At 35.3% G+C, this 19,515-nt stretch overlaps 1 long non-coding RNA gene across 1 annotated transcript; it reads right to left on the reverse strand.

Annotated features, from left to right (window-relative positions):
- Positions 1-13,945: 13,945 nt before the first annotated feature.
- Positions 13,946-16,804, reverse strand: LOC113955035. Its single transcript, XR_003530393.1, has 3 exons — positions 16,690-16,804; positions 15,665-15,790; positions 13,946-14,673 (listed from the first exon to the last, which is right to left on the reverse strand). It is a non-coding gene; the product is annotated as an uncharacterized LOC113955035 (long non-coding RNA).
- Between the last annotated feature and the right edge of the window lie 2,711 nt (positions 16,805-19,515).

Raw genomic sequence — 19,515 nt, forward strand, 5'->3', positions numbered from 1 at the left:
TGAAGTCTGCCAACTCACCTGCTGATACCATCTGGCTTTTCATCGGACCAAGGACACTGATAAAAATCTTCATATGTAATTATTTAATTTGGATGCCTTAATTTTCCATGCTCTGTATGAAAAGCCATAATGGGATCTGATTTCTTGCAGAGGATTCTAGTTGTCTGTCTTCTAAAAGTCAAGTTCTTTTAATATACCTCAGAGATCCCAAAACTGAGGCATATAATGCCCTTATTTCTTTATTAGATTCTCAGTCTAGAGACTTCTTGTGTCTCTAAACTTCATACTTGCAGTCTGTCTACCCAAATTCACAGCCAAGTTTCAAACTGAATGTAGTATTCTACTGCAATGCCTTAATTAACTGCTGTACAATACTGGTTCAAAGTGAAGTTATTTACTTTCTTTACTTTGCAAAATTTTTCTGTAGTTTAAAGTTAAGAAGAGTTTGGACTTGTCAGTACAAAGGTGACATAGAGGAACAAACAGTATTCCCAGTTTGCAGGTATTAACATCTGCTGAAAAAGAGTGGGTAAACATTTCACATTTTTGTAAAAAAAATGCTTGTGTGGGATTAATATTACTGAAGGGGTTAGGAACCAAATCCCAACAGGTCAAAGTAGAATTTTTGTTGTGTTTAAGGAAGAAGCTTGGTTTCTTAAAGGAAAATATCTTTCTGAATATAGCCTGAACAAATCCCATAGAACAAAAGCGATTATTTTCATTAATTTCTTTGACTTCAAATCAGTTGAAAAAGGGAAGAACCACTGCCTTGTATATACTTAATTTATGAGAATTTTAGCTTCTATTATTTTTGAGTTATGTTAAACCAGGAAATTCCTTAATCCACAAGCTTACCTTCCATCTAATATAATAATATCACTTCTGGTCCCTAGCTACTATAATTGGGAAAATAAAGAATAGAGTAACCTGAGAGATTGATGTTCCTCACATCAATTGCTGCCTTCTTTTTCCCCTAAAGAGACACAAGAATTTTAGCTTACTGGGGGACTTTTTTTGGTTGTGCTTTCTTTTTTTTTTTTTTTTTTTGGTCCAATTTATACACCACCAATGTATATACAATTAAAATAACAGATTCCTGCATCACCTGCTAGGTCGTTCAGTTCAGGTTTTTTCTGCCATTTTGACTGACTGAGAAAATAAAAAAAAAAAATGGAGTGCCTCTTTACAGAGATAATGAAAAAATACAGTGATGCACGCTTGTTTCTTCATTACAGAAGGAGTTATATATATATCAGGTCTTGTAAATGTATTTGTACACAGCCCCAAATACATTTACTAAAAGGGAAAAAAAAATAAACACTCTACAATATTTTTGAGGCTAGCCGTGGCGCAAACACCAAATATAAGGTATATTTCAGCAATGTAATATTAAGAAATCACTCATCTTCCAGCCTTACGTTTCAGGTAGCATTTTGGTAGAACAGGCCACCAGACAAAGTTATGAAAGACTTGCCCTGATCTCCATTTTTCTCCCCAGTTTTCTTAGCATTTTGAAGGTCCTACTCAGCTGTGGTAATTGGGTTTTTTGGCTCTTGCTCCCAAGATTTGATAGCACATCCTTCCTCAGTACAAAGACATCATGCAGTTCTGGGCTTTTGTGCTCCACTTTGCAAACAAAGCTAAATAAAGTAAACAGAGTCCCCCACTTTGTGAGTCTGACAGTCTTACACAGTTCTAATATTGCAGGAATATTTCTGCCTCCAAAATTATTGTGGGGTTTTTTTCCCTTTGTCTATTCTGAAGCATCACTGGGGCAATCCTTGATGTATATTTTCTCTCAAATTTTCACCTACGTCACTTTGTGAGGATGCTTTTGAGAACTGCAGAAAATCAGTGGAATTCATAAATAAAGGGAAAGCGGAATTCATCTGAGCATTTTACTTACAAATAATGATTACTTAAAAGAAATTGCTTTACAATAGTCATAAAATTAGGAGAACACAACACGATATACATTTGGAATGCTACAGGAAAGTATGCTAAGGAAGACTTGAAGCACGTTTGAAGACCTGTGTTTATGGCCTTTATGTTACCAAATTTTTGCTCACTTGATTGCAGAGTGCCTGATCTAAAATCCATCCAAAGTCTCTAAATTCACACAAATGTGTTAATTTAGCAAACCAAGGCAGTAATATAGACAATCAGTTGCTAGTCTTAATACTTATTTTGCATGTTGTCCTAAAATTCTGTCTGATGATTTCTGTTATCAAGTAACTTACTCTGAAAATCTCAATAAGTTTGATAGGAGGCAGTAACTTCTCTGCCAGATGGACTGGAATATTAGAGGGGGAAACGTGGACCATTATGTTACCCACAGAATGAACATTTCCTGAAGTACCACTATATGTAATTTCTGATAAAAAGTCACAATAGTGGGTTAAACTCTGTTTGCATGTATGTTGTCATCTTTAGCTCTAGAAACTTAGAAACACAAAGATTCATTCTTTAAATTTGATTAGATTTATAAATGGTCTCGCCTGTCTTTTTTTTTCTCAGTAACTTACACTGCAAATGTCATTGTGTTGAAGTACTTTAAATGATGTGAAGTAATGAAATCACTACATTGCTCAGGATTCACAGTACAGATTTTTGTGTTAAATAGTCCAATGCCACTATGGTTTTCACTCTCAACAGTTTAATTTATTTTTTTTATTTCTGGAAAAACTCCTTGTTATTTAAGAAGTGTGAATGATAGAATTTTTTACCAGAAAATATTGTAAAAATTAATTAAACCTTTATAATAATGCTTGTTGTCATTTTCATATAAGTTTTAAGATCAAATATTATACTCCTCTATTTCTTCATAAAATAATCCCTTACATAATTCTTTTCATGAAATAATTTAAAACTAACACAGAAGACTCTTTCTTCATAGCAACCAAAAAATTGCAAGCCAAATTATTATGTAAAAATTTAAGAAAACATTTTTGCATAACTTTAGAAAGAAAAAATCTATACTTACATAATTCTTATTAATGTACATTTAGTATTTTATAACCTATTATGAAACTAAAAGATGGCTGATTACTTACATATCTCTGAAGACAAAGCAGATGTTTAGCTGTGGTAAATTATTCCTGTAAGTCTTGATAACCTTCCCTTGACTTTCATGGATAACACATCAGCCCTTAAAAGAGTGAAAAGAGATAAATTTACTGCTTCCACAACAATAACTGCAAGGTTAGGTGAGATTATTTGTCCTGAACATTGTTATAAAAAGCCCTGGTCCTTTAATCCTTTCTCTTCTTTCAAAAAAAGGAAACAAGCAGATTTTTTTTTTTTTTACTTTAACACAATTAGTTTAACATTGTCAAAGTGTTATCATAATCACAAATGTTAAGCATTGTTGCTTTAGGCCACTTACTGGATTTACAATACAAAATGATCCTTAAAAATGGACAAATCTGTACAGAACAAGTGTAAGGAATAATTCTTTGAGCAGAAATGTTTGTAAGGATGTTGTTCCTTGTTTTTCTTTTCCCATAACAATCTCTTTTCTACCAGAAATTTATGTGTTCTTTTCAGGGAATGAACCTTCCTATAGATATGTTGTCTGATTCTACTTCCACCTAGGGGAACTCTTTCCTTTGGTCATTTTGTTGTAGTGTTTAATAAGAGGGAAAAAAAAAGAAACACTTTATTGGTTTATTTGGGCTTTAAAATTTATTTCTAGAAGTAAAACTTCCTTCCAGTTTTATAGATAACACTTGCATCCTACACATATTAAGCTCTTTTTCTGGGAGGTGTCCCATTGTAATGAATTACTTTTCACTATCTCCTAAGTACCTACAAGCAATAATAAAGTTAAGCCATTTACTAAAAGTCCTGTGTCTGTGAAACAATGCTCCATGTTATTTACTTTAACTAAAATTCTTGAAAATGCTTATTGGACAAATATATTGTTAAAGCAAAGGAAAAATTTGATTGTGGAAAAGCTATCCAGCTTGATATATCACATTATAAGATTCCCCCGATAATACAGGAGAGTAAATATGTTTGTGTTTCAGCTGGGAAATTAAACAAATGTTACTGTATTTCTTCTTTCTTAAATATTCTGTTTTGTGGTAGGAGACTAGCAGTTTAATGTCATTTTTCTACCCCTCCTGAACAGTAATCTTCAAACGTGGGGTTTCATTTCAATGTGAATAAATGTAGAGCTTTTAAAGAAAAGGCAGGCACTCTAGAAACTACTTTAAGGCAAATACAAAGGAGCACACATTACTACTCATCCTTGTACCTGAGGTGGTACAGCACCATTCATACAAAAATTTAGCTGCTTTCCAGAGTAGGACTAGAAATACACAGCTGAAGATGATCCAGTGTTGCCATTTTCTTACCCAATAGTACCAACCCCTCCCACTCAGCTACTTGTACTGCTGCTTCCAAAATAATGTCAGTCAAAATGATTGAAGTTAAGTTTAAATAGAACATGTTTGCAACTCTAAAGCGTTTTGCTTGGCCTGGGCCTGAAAAGGTTTCAGGGAGGCTGTTAGCTGATAGAGATGCTAACCTCTAGAAGGGAGAAATGATAAACCATGGTGGGCAGGCTGCAGGTTGATGTCTTCATTCAGCACAGCAAGATCTGGAAGAAAAATTGTGGTCAGTAATAATGTAAGACTCTATGCCCAAGAGAGAAAAGTGTTATTTAATAGGAGAGCTACATCTCCCACACTGAAAGATGCTCTGTAGCTAGGAGGCAGGAATCTAATTTGGGTAGGGAAGGCTCTGATTAGGTTTCATATCTTTTCTTTCTCATTTTGACCAGGAAAATTCCTCTAAATCATGATTTTTACCTTTTCTTAATGAAAATTCCTCTAAATCATGATTTTTACCTTTTCTTAATGAAAATTTCCTTTGGAAACAAAGTTAAAAAAACAAAACAAAACAAAAAACCACCAAAACAAAACCAAACAAAAACAAAAAACCAAGCAAACAAAACCCATGAAAACAAACCAACCTACCAAAACAAAACAAACACCAAACCAAAACCACTTTTATTGTGTCTTTTGACCAGAGAGATGCTCAGGGGTCTTTTTTTGATAATTCACAACCATGGAACAAGCATGCAGCAAACTCCTGTAAAATAAAGGAACTGACACAAAGGAATGCAAAGAATTTCTTACCTCTGCCTCTCTACTCTGCTACTGTAGAACACACTAACTCTTGGAATATGTCTTATTAATGAAAGAAAATCTTCAAGATTGATCAAAGATTTATCAAAATTACTTTTAAGTCATAGGTCTTTCTTGTATTCTGTAAGTTTTTAGTCAGATATTGTCCAAAACATTTAAGTGTCTTTATGGAAAATTTCTCAAGAAATTTTCATTATCTTCAAGTAAACATATAATGAAAAGTATTTCATAGCATTCATTCAGGAATAACTTACATCGATGTGATTTACAAAACAGGCAGGTATGAATGCGTGTTTTTTAATCAAAAGTATCAAATGATGTCATGTCATGCTTAGTGGAATCTGGTACTAGGGAAGCACTAGTTCTGCACTATAAAACGGGAGCAAAGGAAAAATGTCATATATAAGCAGTATGTACTACTATTTTTCTGTATCATTGCTTTGCATTTTGTCCCCTTTGCTGAGAAGCTGCAGATACACCTGACTGGCATGAGGTCCACTGATCTTTTAATAGGACATGCAAGATTGAGCCAGGACACAACACCTAAAGAGGACACAGTGGCGGGACCCAGGAAGGACAACATTCCAGGGAAGGTGTTTTGCAACAGAAAACCTTAAGTATATTTTAAAAATTAAAATATACAGGGATATTAATTATAAGTTTATATATATGTGTGTCTTCGACTTCTAACAAAGGAACTTCTGCCAAGTATGGTACCTTGAAAGTGGCCTTGCAGTAAAGTGACTATACATACAGTGATCCCTGAGCACCTCAAACTGAATCACTAAAGCAGTCTCAGAGAAAGAGCCCCCAGAATCCAAAGCTGTGAAGTCCTGCCAGTGAGTTTTGGGACTAAGCCCGTCAGGTAATGTGTGTTTAGCTGAAAAAGCCTTGGAAGGACAGTTTCAGAGGCCTTCGAAACAAAAGTTCATCTTCCCTCAGGTTCACCTGATGGCTTCAGTGTTATGTATCAGGGCATTGCTCGAACACCAGTATCAAGGTAAATAAATTGTTTTCTCACTGTCTCTCTCTTCTGCTAAAGTCTGTAGGCATTAGAGGCATCCAAGTCTTTCCCTGTGACAAATAAAAGCAGGCATCTGTCACGAAAAGATCATCAGAAAACAGGTAGCTCCTGCAAGTCCATCTCACCAAAATAATTTTCCCAAGAAGGAGTTTTACTTTGAAGAGCAGCCCAGAAGTGAATGTAGGGCTAATTGATTGCAATGTTGACTGCCAGCAAAGTGGATTTGTTAGTAAATACTCATGTTCCAGAGGGGCTAGTCTGCTGCTCGAGCATGGAAAATATACATGCATAACTACTCTTTATGGTAAATCTTAAACACATTATGACTGATCTTCAGTTTTAATGATATTTGTGAAATGGTAGAGATGATACAGAGTAGCAATAATGCAATAAAATGCCTTCACAATATTCATTTGCTTTCTATAAGGGAGGATATATGCAGTGATTCATCTTTCCACAAGTTATATGCAAAGATAACTTTTAATTCCCAAAAGAAAGCAAATACATCAGAGAGGAAACTAGCTGCCTGCAAAACAACCCTGCTCTAACAGTTCTTTATAATGATGTGAAATTACAGCTCTTAACATCGTTAAGTGGGCAATTCCCAATCATGACCCTTATGTTTTTTTTTTATGGTGCTGTGACTGAGAAAGCTGCTAACTGTAGATGTAATGTGAGATAGTTATCTTTCATAACTCTGAACAACTATGAATCCATAGCAGAATATTTACAAGATACAGCAGGAGGAGATGTCATCTAGGAAGACCACATTGAAGTGAGGAAGGGAACTTCCAAAATGGAATCCCTGGACAATTTTAATATTTAAAACTGAGATTTCCTAACAACCAAAATCAAAACAAATCAAACTCTCTCCTCCCCCCAAAAAAACAAAACCAAAAACCACCCAAAAATTTAAGAATTTTTCCAACAGATTCCTATTTCCAGAGTTTCATAGGAGTTCTAGTTTTCCAGAGCAGCCAGGCCGATGGGCAATTTTTATTAAGGCATGAGATCAGTATTTTTTAGAGGATTTCCTTGCAGATAGGTTGACTGAAGTTGTCCTGAAATTATCTCAGGAGTGCAGAATAGTATCATCCCGGTTTATGACATCCTTGTGAAAACTGAATTTCTTTTGTTAAATCTGGAAATTATTCCTTAAGCAGAAAAATGAACTGTTCTACATTCAAATGGAATGCTCTGCTTATCATATATCAAATGGGTTTTAAAGGGTTTTTTTAAAGGAGCAATTAGGAAATCATATAATCCATTTCCTAATCACATCTTACATGTGACAGAGACATATGAGAGAAAAGTGGGATGGTGGAATCTACTCATATGTTGCTTTTAGGTTAAATATCATTTGAATAGTAATTACTGATGCTTAATGTAGAATATTAATGGCATTCAGACCATTAGGATAATGTATAACATTATTAACATTCAGGCTTTCAAGACCATTAGGACTTACCATATTAAGGGAAAACCCACTCCTTCAAGAGCTCGTTGGTGACCAATTTCTTCTTCTTACCTTCAACTACAGTCTTTTGGAGACTGAGAACATTTAAAGAAAAGCTGTGGGGGAAAAGCATTGTTTGTTGAAAACCATGTACTCAAAAGTTAAATAACATACAATGTTATTTGAAAGAGTCTCTCCATCTAATTTTCTCTGTTTCCATACATCAAAAGTAAATTACCATTTTAAGCTGTGTGCTACAATTACTCACAGAGTTTATCTGTAAATGAAAGTCAAGAACATGACATGAACACAATGTGCTGCCAGAAGACACTGAGATGCAGCTAATCTGCCTCATATCACACTTTATGTGACTGTTCCCATTCATAAGAAGGACTGGGGTTACTGGAAGATATGTTGTAAGTACAGTCATGCTTTCCCTGAAATCCTTGACAAGATCTCCCCCACCTCAGTGTAAAGCTGTAAATTAACTATTATCTTCTGTGTTAGAAGCAAAATAATCCAAACAAAAGTCTGTCTGGAAAATATTTCTATTTGCAGCTTTTATCAGAAATGTGTTGACATGTAAATGCACATCAAAAAAAAAACTCTGCAGGTTCTCAGGTCCTTTTTTATCCACAAAAAAAATCGTGAAATCGTTAATCAAATGGTACCCGATTTACTCCTCTTGTTTAAATACAAACACCACCAAAAACATTATAAAGAAAGTTTTCCAGATGCAATTTCACAGTAAATTAAAGATGAGAGCACAGACTGTGACAGCATGCCTGCATTTGCAAACAAAATAGGACATAACAAAGAATGGCAGAGACATGAGTTTTAGCATGTTTAAGAATCTTAAGTACTCTGAATTTTTTGGAGAATTTGTATTGATCTGTAGAAGAACTGAAAACTGAAGCTCCTACAATCTCATTGCAGCTGGTATTTATGGAACCAAGTCAATGATGAGGCTTTGCTGGTGCACTACCACAGGGTGCAGTTGCCCATCTCTATGTTTTGCTGTTTATATATGTATAATATTTGCATGTAAATATAAATAAATGTATACTTATGTATATGTCCACATATGTACATGACTTTCACTCTCTTGCTTGTCAGTGCCCCCTGAAATCCTTAACTCTGTTTTCTTTAAATGCTGTCATCAGAATGGAGCAAAAAAAGTGTTCATATGATCTCCTTTCCAACAATTCTAATTGAAGGCGATTCCACAAATATTCCACAAGCCACCACAAGTATTCTGCTGTTGCAGGGAAATGATATGTTATAATATAATTCAAGAAACATTATTTAGGATTTTAAAGAAATATATCACTACCAGAAATTCTAGTCAGAAGACAAAAAACAGCCAAACATTATTTAAGCAATGTGTTCTCAACAAACGAGTTGGCATGTTTGATTTTTATTTCTAGTATACTTCAGGTGTGCAACTATTTAACAGCAGCAAAAGCACAGCAGAAACAGCAAATCATTGAGATCATTTTTTAAACTTCACTGATATACATTTCTGTAATAAACACCAAATAACCAGAATGAACTGAGGTATTTTTCTTATATCTTGCTACTTATATTGTAGTAATTGCTCATTATACCTTATGAGCTACTCAGAGAATAAAGAGATTTTGTTAAAAAAAAAACTTATACCTGTCTATTTTTCATAATGAAAATTCCATTGTAGCTAAGAACCTCTGAATCTCCCTTGCTGGCCCATAATACTAAAGTCAGAAAATTGTGTTCTTGGGTTTTTTTTGAGAAATAAAGAAAGGTTAACTGATTTTTTTTTTTTTTCACAGGAAAACTCTGGTACAGAAGAGAACTAAATTCAAATTTTTAAGTCCCATAAGAGTATTCATTAAACTAATCCTGCTTGTTTGGTAGGGGCTTGCTGTTCTCAGTATTTTAAAAAAGTTCAGGAAGGTTTGAGGTTGGTTTACTTCATATTTAATTTGCACCAGGTTTCACAAAATGAAATTATTACAAAATACATTGTTACACTGCATAAATACACAAATATTCCAACTTTATCAAACTTTGCCTAGAAAGAGAAATAGGCAACAGTTTTTCACAGCTTTTGAGCATTCATTAGAAGTTGTCATTGAACAAGTACCTCATTCAAAATTTATTGACATGTTTCTCCTGCAAATAGTGATTTGGAAGAATTAAATTTTCATGTTTTAGTTCCCTCTGCATTTTAAGATTTCTGGCGACATCCACGGTGTTGACAATATGACATTTTGCAGCAGTCTGAAGGTGCCAACTCTCTGTAATTTCCTCTTTTTTAATTATTATCATTAGAAGTTTCTTTTTAATGAAATTGAAGGATATAAGTCTTGGTGACTTGATGAACCATTACAGGAAAATTTAAAACATTTATTCTGTACCCAACTGTTACATGACAAGCAATCCCAGAAAGAGGTCCCAAACTAGATCTCTGTCAAGAGTGTATTATGATTGGTACTGAAATACACCCTGACATTTTAACACAAACAGTTTTGTTACCTCCTGATTTTTCTCTGTCATATTTTGCTCATCAGGACACACATAGTTGTTTGTTGAGAGATATTCCAGTTGTTTTGTCCATCACAAAGAGCAACCATTAATTATCTAATTTATACATGTTCTCACCTGTTTCATAAAAGCAGCTAATTAAAGCCTCAACTGTCCTCCTCTCTTCTCAAATCCTAATAATTCACAGGAAGGATGTGATGGGAGGAGGTGGAGAAAAAGATTCTTTGGTACTTCCAACTTCTTTGGTAAAATTAAGTTTATTCTTTGCTTTGTCCGCATTCCCCCACCTCAGCATCAGTTTTGGAAGAGGAAAAAGAGGAACCCCATTAAAGTTGTAAAAGTAGAGATGAAGTTGGGAAGTGAAGAGTCGATGGCTTCTGAATCATAGTGAGACTTTGGAAATGCCAAATCAATTAACTTGATTTTTCAGATTATGGGGAAAAAATGGAAAAATTATTCCCCTGCCACCAGAGAGAAAGGTCAAATGAGCTTCTCTAATGTCTCAAGAACATCACCTAGTTCAACAGACATAATTTAATAAAAACATTTCTTTATGTATGTTATTTTTATATGGTTACTACTACTGAATGTTGAAATAAATTAATTTGATTTTCAGTAATGTTAATATGGATTTTGAAAATATATATTTCTTTTCACTATCTTCCTGGTCTTCATTTTGATTTTAATTTTTATTTTTATTTGTAATACTACAGGTAGGCAACAGTAAAAAGTTTTAACTAAATAGAAAAATTTCAGTTTTCCCTTCAAGTAAAGCTAACAGTATTCTTGAGACAGGAACTTGTATTTAAAAAAAAAAAATTAGTAAAAAAATTAATCCTATTAAGATAAGAATTCAGTAAATTTTCTTGGTTGTTTCAAATACAAACCTCAACAGCTGGCCCTCCATCAAAAGTGAATTCTACCCTACCTTCTTCAAATTAATAATATCTATATAATTCTTTTTGTTCTTGGATTTTGTAACAAAACATGAAAAGGGAATTATTGCCTTCAGGATCATGAGCACCTCTGTCAAAGTGCCAGATCAGAGTAAGATTTAAGTGATCTTAGTCTAACAGTGCAAATTTGTTATTTCAACAGTTCATTTTAGTTGTTATACATTGACCTAGCTATTGTAATGGTCTTTCATCACTTGGGCATGCCAAGTTAAACACTTCGAAGGTAGGAGTCTGCCCTTCAGACAGCAGCCCAAACCAAATGCAAGGCAATAGCCCCTCTGTGAGGAGTATCCTGCTCTGGCACATGGGAGAAATCCAGCATTTGCTTCACCATGAGGTTTACAGGTTGTATGGGACATGCAGTAAGTATAGATTGCATCAGAACATATAATTCACAGTCTTCCCAAGTGAGAATGGCTCTTGAGTAATTTACAATTTCTTTGAAATATGCAACTTGTTATGGTAGGAAATTTTCTGATTTCAGTTGTTTCTTCTGAGAAAAAAACTTTACGTCCTGTTTCTGGCTAAGGAGTATAGGCTCAAACTGCTTGACACAAAGGTCACTTCTGTAGAGACAACAGTATTTTAATTGCCAGGGCATTGAGGCACTTTGGTTTAGCACAGATGCACATAATTCATAGTGACTAGCCCCTCAGTTATTCCCCTAGATTGCCTCTAATTTCCTAATTTAGAGTTAATTGTGCAGAAGTATAATGTAAATTCGGTTGTTTTTGTCATAGCTCACCATTGCTGGAAACCCTCCAATGGCTGACAAGTGGGCTTAATGAAGCACCTGACCTTTCACTAAGTCATCTCCAAGCTTGTTAGCTCTCATGTTAATGACAGAGCTTGAATAGATATTGTGTTATGTGCTCAGGGGCACACGGCACACAGTGCTACATGAGAACAAAACGTCACTGGGATAATCTTATAAAGCATTCCTTAATGGGGATGTTGCAGAACTGTGGTTTCAAGGCAACCTTATTTATTGTACAGACAGGAAAAGATGGGAATTACAGTTTAATTACTGTGTTATTCTCTATTTTTACCTACAGGAACCGAAGGTATTTACTTATAAGAGTAAGTATTTTTATTGTACCTCACAATTACTCTGTGGTACTCAACACAAATTTTTTTTTCAATATTTGCTGTGGTTTAACCCTGGTAGGTAGCTAAACACGACACAGGCATGTGCTCACTTGCCCTACAGTGACATGGGGAAAGAGAACTGGGAGAGTAAAAGTGAGAAAACTCGTGGGTTGAGATAAAACCAGTTCACCACGAAAGCAAAATAGAATAAAGAATTCATTCATTGCTTCCCATGGCCAGGCAGGTGTTCATCCATCCCCAGAAGGGCAGGACTCCATCACACGTGATGGTGGCTTGGACACCATCACTGGAAATGTCCCCCCTTCCTCCTTCTTCCCCCAACTTTATACAATGAGCATGATGTCACATGTTATGGACTATCCCCTGGGTCAGCTGGGGTCACCTGTCCTGGCTATGTCACCTCCCAGCATCTTGTATCCCCCCAGACCACTCACTGGTGAGGTGGGACAAGAGGTGGAAAAGGCCTTGACTCTGTGTAAGCACAGCTCAGCAGTAATGCAAATATCTCTCTGTTATCAACACTGTTTCCAGTGCAAATCGCAAACACAGCCCCACATAAGCTACCCTCAAGTAAATCAACTCTATCTCAGCCAAAGTCCATACAATACTCTAATTTGAAAGCATAACTATTAATTTACTTGTGGAATATTTGTATTTGTAGCACTATACAGTGAGCGTTGACTTTATTTGTGTGATATTTCCAAAATATGAGTATTGGCTTTTTCAATGCATTTTTCAGATCACATACTGAGAGAAAGTTCAATTATTTACTATGTCCACATCAGAGTTTATTTTAGGTTGTGCATTGGGGTTTTTTTCTATCAAAATAGGAAGCAGGGCAAAAATTTGCTTTCAAATATTCACCGAATTCGTTAGCACACCTATAGGTTGGCTGCAAACTGTTGAAATGCTGTTTGAATAAAACAAACGCCTACGACTCATGGAATATTTACAAACAGTTATGGACCATTTGTGGAAAGACTGAGGTGTGGTAACTGGAAGCATGTAAGATATGGCTTTGTTTCAGTCTCACTGTGACTCCCTAATCTCCCTTGGTGCCCATGCCTGGCTCTTGCTGCGCCCTTAAAAACCTCTGAGCTCTTGTGGCTGAGGCAATCTTGGAAGACTTCAGCCTGAGGCAGAGATGAACATCAGAAATTTAAGGAATGAACAAAGGGCTCTCATTTTACAAAGTGTTAGTGAAGCACCATTACCAACCACATGTAATTAGAAGTCTAGAGGATTGGGGGTTTTTTTGCCTTTCTGTGTTTCATTGCTTCTCTTTTCTGTTCTGTAGCAGGGAGCACTATAATCAACAGTGAGGGGATGGTATCTTTAAAACTACATGAATTACTTGAAAGGTCTATTAATTTCTTTTTACAAAGCTATCAGCTTTTGGCTATTTTGTGTTGATTTTTTACATTTTTTTTCAATTCTCTTTTAGTAGGCCCATTAGTTATAGAGCTAACCTAGACAGTAAGAACTGATAACAGATGATAAAAGTCAAGTAATCCAAGTAGTTAAAAATCCTCTTTATTAAAAGGCTTTTAGCTACAATATGTCTGTAATTTCAACCCTGTTTTTTCAAACTTGATTTTTTCCCTGAAAACTCACACAAATAGGAATTTACAGCATAGACAAAATGCATAGAAGTTTTAAATAGATTCTAATTACAAATTAAACCAAGAAAAAAAGATCTGCAGATAAAACATGACTACTTCTTTCCTTTGGAGTTTCAGGTATACTCACTGAGACAAGAAAAATGAGACCAAAACTAATTTCATTCAGATATTTCCAAAATCAGAAGAAGAACCAAATATTTATGTGTGGCCATCCTGAACTTGCCTTGGCAAACCAAACTTTCTTTAAATAAGTGGGGAAAAAACCTTTTAGGAACAGACACAAGAAAAATTACTGATTAAAAAAACAGGACTAGAATGTCAGTTTTCAAAGCTATCACTTTGGACACTATAGTTGCAAAATGTTCCAAAAAATATCGTTGTTAAATAAAAAAACCCCTATTTTTTATATTCCTATATGTTATTTTACATTTGGCTTTAGATTAATGATCACAATGAAACCCTCAAAGTATCTAACATGAATCACAGAGGTTTTAATAGTCATTTCACAATTTCACTTTCTAGAATGGGTCAGGTAAAAGAAAAGTCAAATTAATAAATGTATCAATTGACTGTCACATTTTGAAATAGGTAAAAATGAATGATGTGATCCTGATGAATGAGAAAAACTTGCATCGATATTTCACAGTTTGTCAGGCCGCTATTGTCACTGACAAATGAAGGCTTCAGTATAATGTTCTTCTAAAGTAAACTCTGCATAACAGATGTTTTTCCTCCTGATCTGACAAGTATTAAAATGTCTAGTGTGAATCATGGTATCATTCAGTCCTCACCAGCTGAATATGTCAGAAATAACGTGGAGGGAGAGGTCCTGAAATAGAAACAACAAAGGCAGCCACAGTGGATTGCACATCTGAACAGGATCCAGATGTCAGGCTTTAACTTGTGTATGACACCAGCTTGCTCTGGGACTTTGGGCAAGTCACCCTCATCTCTTTTTCTTTAACTTGTGTAATTGTTCTTGTCTACTTATATTGTAAAGGTTCTTTGGCCTGGACTGTCTCTCACAGCATTTCTACACTATTGAAATCAGGAGAACATAGTTAAATACCTATACCACTGTCCAATATGGAAATGAATCTGATACCTCAGAAGATATATAACTCATTTATACAGTTGCTGAATCACTAAAACATAAATTACAAGTTCACTAGAATGATTTTTCCCAGTTGCATGCCATCATCCTCAAAGAATGTATATCATGCATGCCTACAGCGGCACTCTAAATACATTTTTATTTCAGTAGTCCTTAATGATCTTTTAAACTTGATTTATTATAGAAGGGTGTAATGTGCCATGTACAGAAGCAATATATTTCCCACTAAATTTGGTTAAGCTCCTTTTGAGTATAATAGAAACTGAAGGAACATGGCACCTTGTAATTATGCAGCACTTTTGTAGCCTGAAACCTAGAATAACCTTAGCAAGTCTCCACAATTATATCTGTTCTGCTGGGAGGGAACTAACACTGTGAAATGGAAGTTTTTGAAGTCTGTCTTATTTTTCATGATGTTACTTGAACCAGGCACACAAAATATAAGTATATAACAGGAATCATATTTAGAATCAGTAAAATATGGTATGCGTATATACACATATAAATTATGAGGTTAAAAACCCCCATGTAATTTATACTTTCACACACGCACATAAATATAAACATACAAGCAGTAAGCAGACTATTAATTTACATTTTCCTCTCTTAACCATAAGGTTGCTCATCTCACAAATCATATTTCTACGGGAAATGAAAGGTACACTGCTGCCAGCATTTTGTAAGAAATAATGACACACTTTACTACCTGTAAGTGCTGACTGAGTGCTTCTGTTTTTCCTTCCCAAGGTGACTGTAACACAGATTGATGAAAGATTCGGCAGGACTACAAAGGTTAAAGATGCAGACCTGGAGCTAGAAGGCAGCCCTGACACTGATGGAATACAGTACAATGAGAGTACCCACATTATTGTCTTACCCTCTGATAACCACTGTAATATAAAAACTGACTAGAGGAGAAGGGAACAAATTAAATCCATTAATCAAGCGTATCTGTGCTAAACAGTTGCTCGAAAGAGATGAACAAATGAAAAATTTACTGTTTGTTTCCATGCTTGCTACCACTGGAGAAGAAAATTAATTATAAGGCTGAGGCTCAACTATTAGTTAAGTTTTTTCTTGAGAAAACTATTTATTGGTTTGTCAGAGAACAAATGAACCTCATTAGAGAGATTAGTTTCAGCTGATGGTTTCACACTAGGACAGGCTAATAACATACCTTTTCAAGATATATTGAAGGAAATAACTTCAAAGAACCAGAGTCAAATTTGTTGTATTATACTTAAATCATAAATGTATGATTTATCACCCAGCTAAAAGTCAGCTCAATTTTCCTTATATTGTTCTGGTTAAATGGTTATTTAAGTTGCCTGTAGTCAGCTGTTTGTCAGGGATTCACAAAAGGATCTCTCTAGTCATCTCACAATTCACTCACAAAACTCCTCTCTTGAAGTGCATTATCTGAAACCTAGCTAGTTCTTGAAACAAAAAATACTCCCTTAAATGGGATTTGGGGGGAGTGTTTTGATTTGTTTTTTTAATAAATGAAATGACAGTCTGATCGAAACTCAATGAAATTCTCTCAAAAGTTTCTATTTATAAAGCAAATCAATATATATGGTATTTCTGTAATCTACAGAGTAAAGAGTGCAGGATGTTGTACTATATTGCTCTGTCATCCTGCTGGAAACTATTATTAAAGTAGTCACTCTCTTTTGGAAAGAAGAGAAGATAGCTCTCTACGAACTGGGAGCCTTCAAAGCAAATTATTACCTGCAGAAGGTCAGAGAAGTTATGCATCCACCAGTGAAAGTGGATGAGGGTTTGCAGTGCAGCAGTTGTGCCAAAGTTTCTAACCTCTTTTTAAACAGGAAGTTCTTCATGGTGAAAGCTTCTGGCCTGCAATGGGCCCTGCTGCAGTGCTGGGTTCCTCATGATGCAAATAACTCCCATGGGGGATTGAGCTGAGATCATGAAGATAAAACAGCAAGATATCACACAATAATTAGCTTGTCACTACTCAACTGACCCGATTCCCCCTGGAAGTCTAGAGTCAAAGAAGCAATTGTCAAACACAATAGGTAAGGAAGTCAGCTTCCATTGTTTTTATGCCTTGTGAGTCCCAACCCCAACGGGTGAACCTATGGGAAGAGTTTACAAAGCACTTGGTACATTTGAGAAATGCTTTCTTTCACATGGTGTCCTCGTGTCTCATCCTGCAATAGCAATATGCCATTATTTTTCACATTTCAGCAATGCTACTTTTATTTTCCTGCCCAAAAATTTATTTTAATAAACCTTGAATAAAATCATGTTTTGCCTGTGTCGAAAAAAAGATTAAAATGTTACTAAGGGGATGGAGAAGAAGGACTTATAACAGCACATGGAAACACATAGTTATGCCAAACTCCATGGGCCTGATTTTCTTAGAAGACCAAGAAAGAGTTGCTATATCTTGTAATTACCCATCTCCTGATCCACGAAGCAGCACAACTTGGATTCTTGACTGCTGAAAAAAACAATATTTAAAGATGAAATTTTGTCCATGGGATTCCTTCATGGTTCTACACCAAACCCCACCCAAACCCAAACCCTGCCCCTCAAAAACAAACAAAAAACCCCCCCCCCCCTCCCCCCCCCCCCCCTCGGTTAGATTAAAGAATTTCATTTTAAATATAGTTTTTTGACTATTAAAAAAACCTAGAGAAGAACAGAAAATCTGACCTGGTGTCTCCATTCCTTTCTGTGGAAGTGATTTAGCTGGCTTCCTCTTTCTAGAAGAGCCTGTTGTGTAATACATTAACTCAGCAAAAGCAGCTGCAAAGAGATCCCTGAGAGTAACTCTTGAAACTTAACTTTTCAATGGCAAAAATGCTTTTCATACAGTAAAGACAGATGATTCCTGGGCATAATGTCCAAAACTATGATGAAGATTTAACTGTAGACCTCACACCCATATCATAGGTCCAGGCACTCCTGCAGTTTAAACAAGACGACCTTGTCTCCATATTGTTTGAACTCCATTTAGCTCCATTTTGGTAACAAATCCATCCAGCCTTAAGCTATTTTAACAGGAAAGAATATATTCAATACAAGTCTCACATGGTGTTTCAGTGCTTGCCTTTCATAATCCACCTACGTGGTAGGTGTCCAGAGGTTATCTTTAACCATATTTCTCTTTTCGGAGTATGACAGGATAAAATCGTTGACATTATGTCCTTAGCAGGAGATGACTGCATTAGCCTGTATTCCCCACAGTAACATTTGACAGATTGAAGTGAGAATGGTGATATCTGGAAGGTAATGTGTCATGGGCATAAAGACCCATGATTCAAAACCTCTCTTCTTGTTTTTTTCCCACTGCTGGAGCACTTAGACAGCCTCAGTATGAATTCAAGTCATCCTCCGTGGAAACAGCACTTTAAAGGTTATCCTGAAGAGCCTTCTCTTTTACTGCAGTAAATCCTCCGTGAATAACAGGCAACTGACTACCATAAAAAGACAATATTTTCTGCACTCTGTACAGTCTCTGATGACTTTGGCCTATAGCTGCCTTCATGATTTGGAATGCTAAAAGTAGCTTCTACTTTCCGCATGAAGGATGTGTTGGATAGATGACACAAACAGTAAATAGAGATGGCATGTAATAAAACTATCTGAAATATCTATTACTGTGAGAGAAGTTTACAAGTCGAGGGAGGTGACTAGAGAAACATAATAATGGCAACAGTAAGTGTTTGTGAAACGATGGAAATAATAATTTGGACTACTGATGCTTAGGCACAAATGATACGGAGGATGTTTGGATTTCTAAATGAGTGTATGTGTGTGTATATTTGTGTCTAAGTAAATGAACTAGAAAATGGATAGTGGATGCTACTATATCTACAACATTCCATAGAGCTGAATAACAACAAATGATGGATTCACAGAATGTATGTTAGTAAAATGGAAATAACATGTTATTTATTTAGATACCCTATTGGAAGTAAGAGATTAATGAAAAACAGAAAACCTGCAAGCAGAAGATATTTTGAATAATCACAATAGACTACCAAAATAACTTAGGGCTTCTTTAAAATGACCTTAAAAAAGACTAATTTTCAAATCAACTTTCCATTGATAATACCATTGTTTGTTATGAGAAAAGTTTGAGCTGGTAGCCTGAAACAGGCAAATCTTGAAACTCAGTGTATCATTTTGGAAGGTAAATGCTTCACTTTTTTTGTGTGGGATGAAGTATTACAGTTTAAGTCAACATGTCATGAGGATTTGTACTGAAGAAACTTAAATCAGGATGTGGCCACTGATGATCTAGTAAAAAAAATAAATCAATTAATCAAACAAACAAAACTCTAAAACCAAAACAACCAAACAAAAAATTTGTAAAAGGAAGTTGTTTTTATTTTAAAAAAGTTACTCTTATGTAATTCTATTATCTGAAGGAACTTAAAAAATAAATCTGATTCTACCTCATCACAATGTACACTTTTGCATTCTCTACTTATCTGTTGAGTTTCAATTCAACTGATTCAATATCCTTCATTTACATACAGTATTAGAAATTAGGTGTAAGCAAAGGACAGATGACTGGGGGCC

This window comes from Corapipo altera, unplaced genomic scaffold (assembly GCF_003945725.1).
Source record: "Corapipo altera isolate COAL_440 unplaced genomic scaffold, ASM394572v1 74, whole genome shotgun sequence".
NCBI classification, from domain to species: domain Eukaryota; kingdom Metazoa; phylum Chordata; class Aves; order Passeriformes; family Pipridae; genus Corapipo; species Corapipo altera.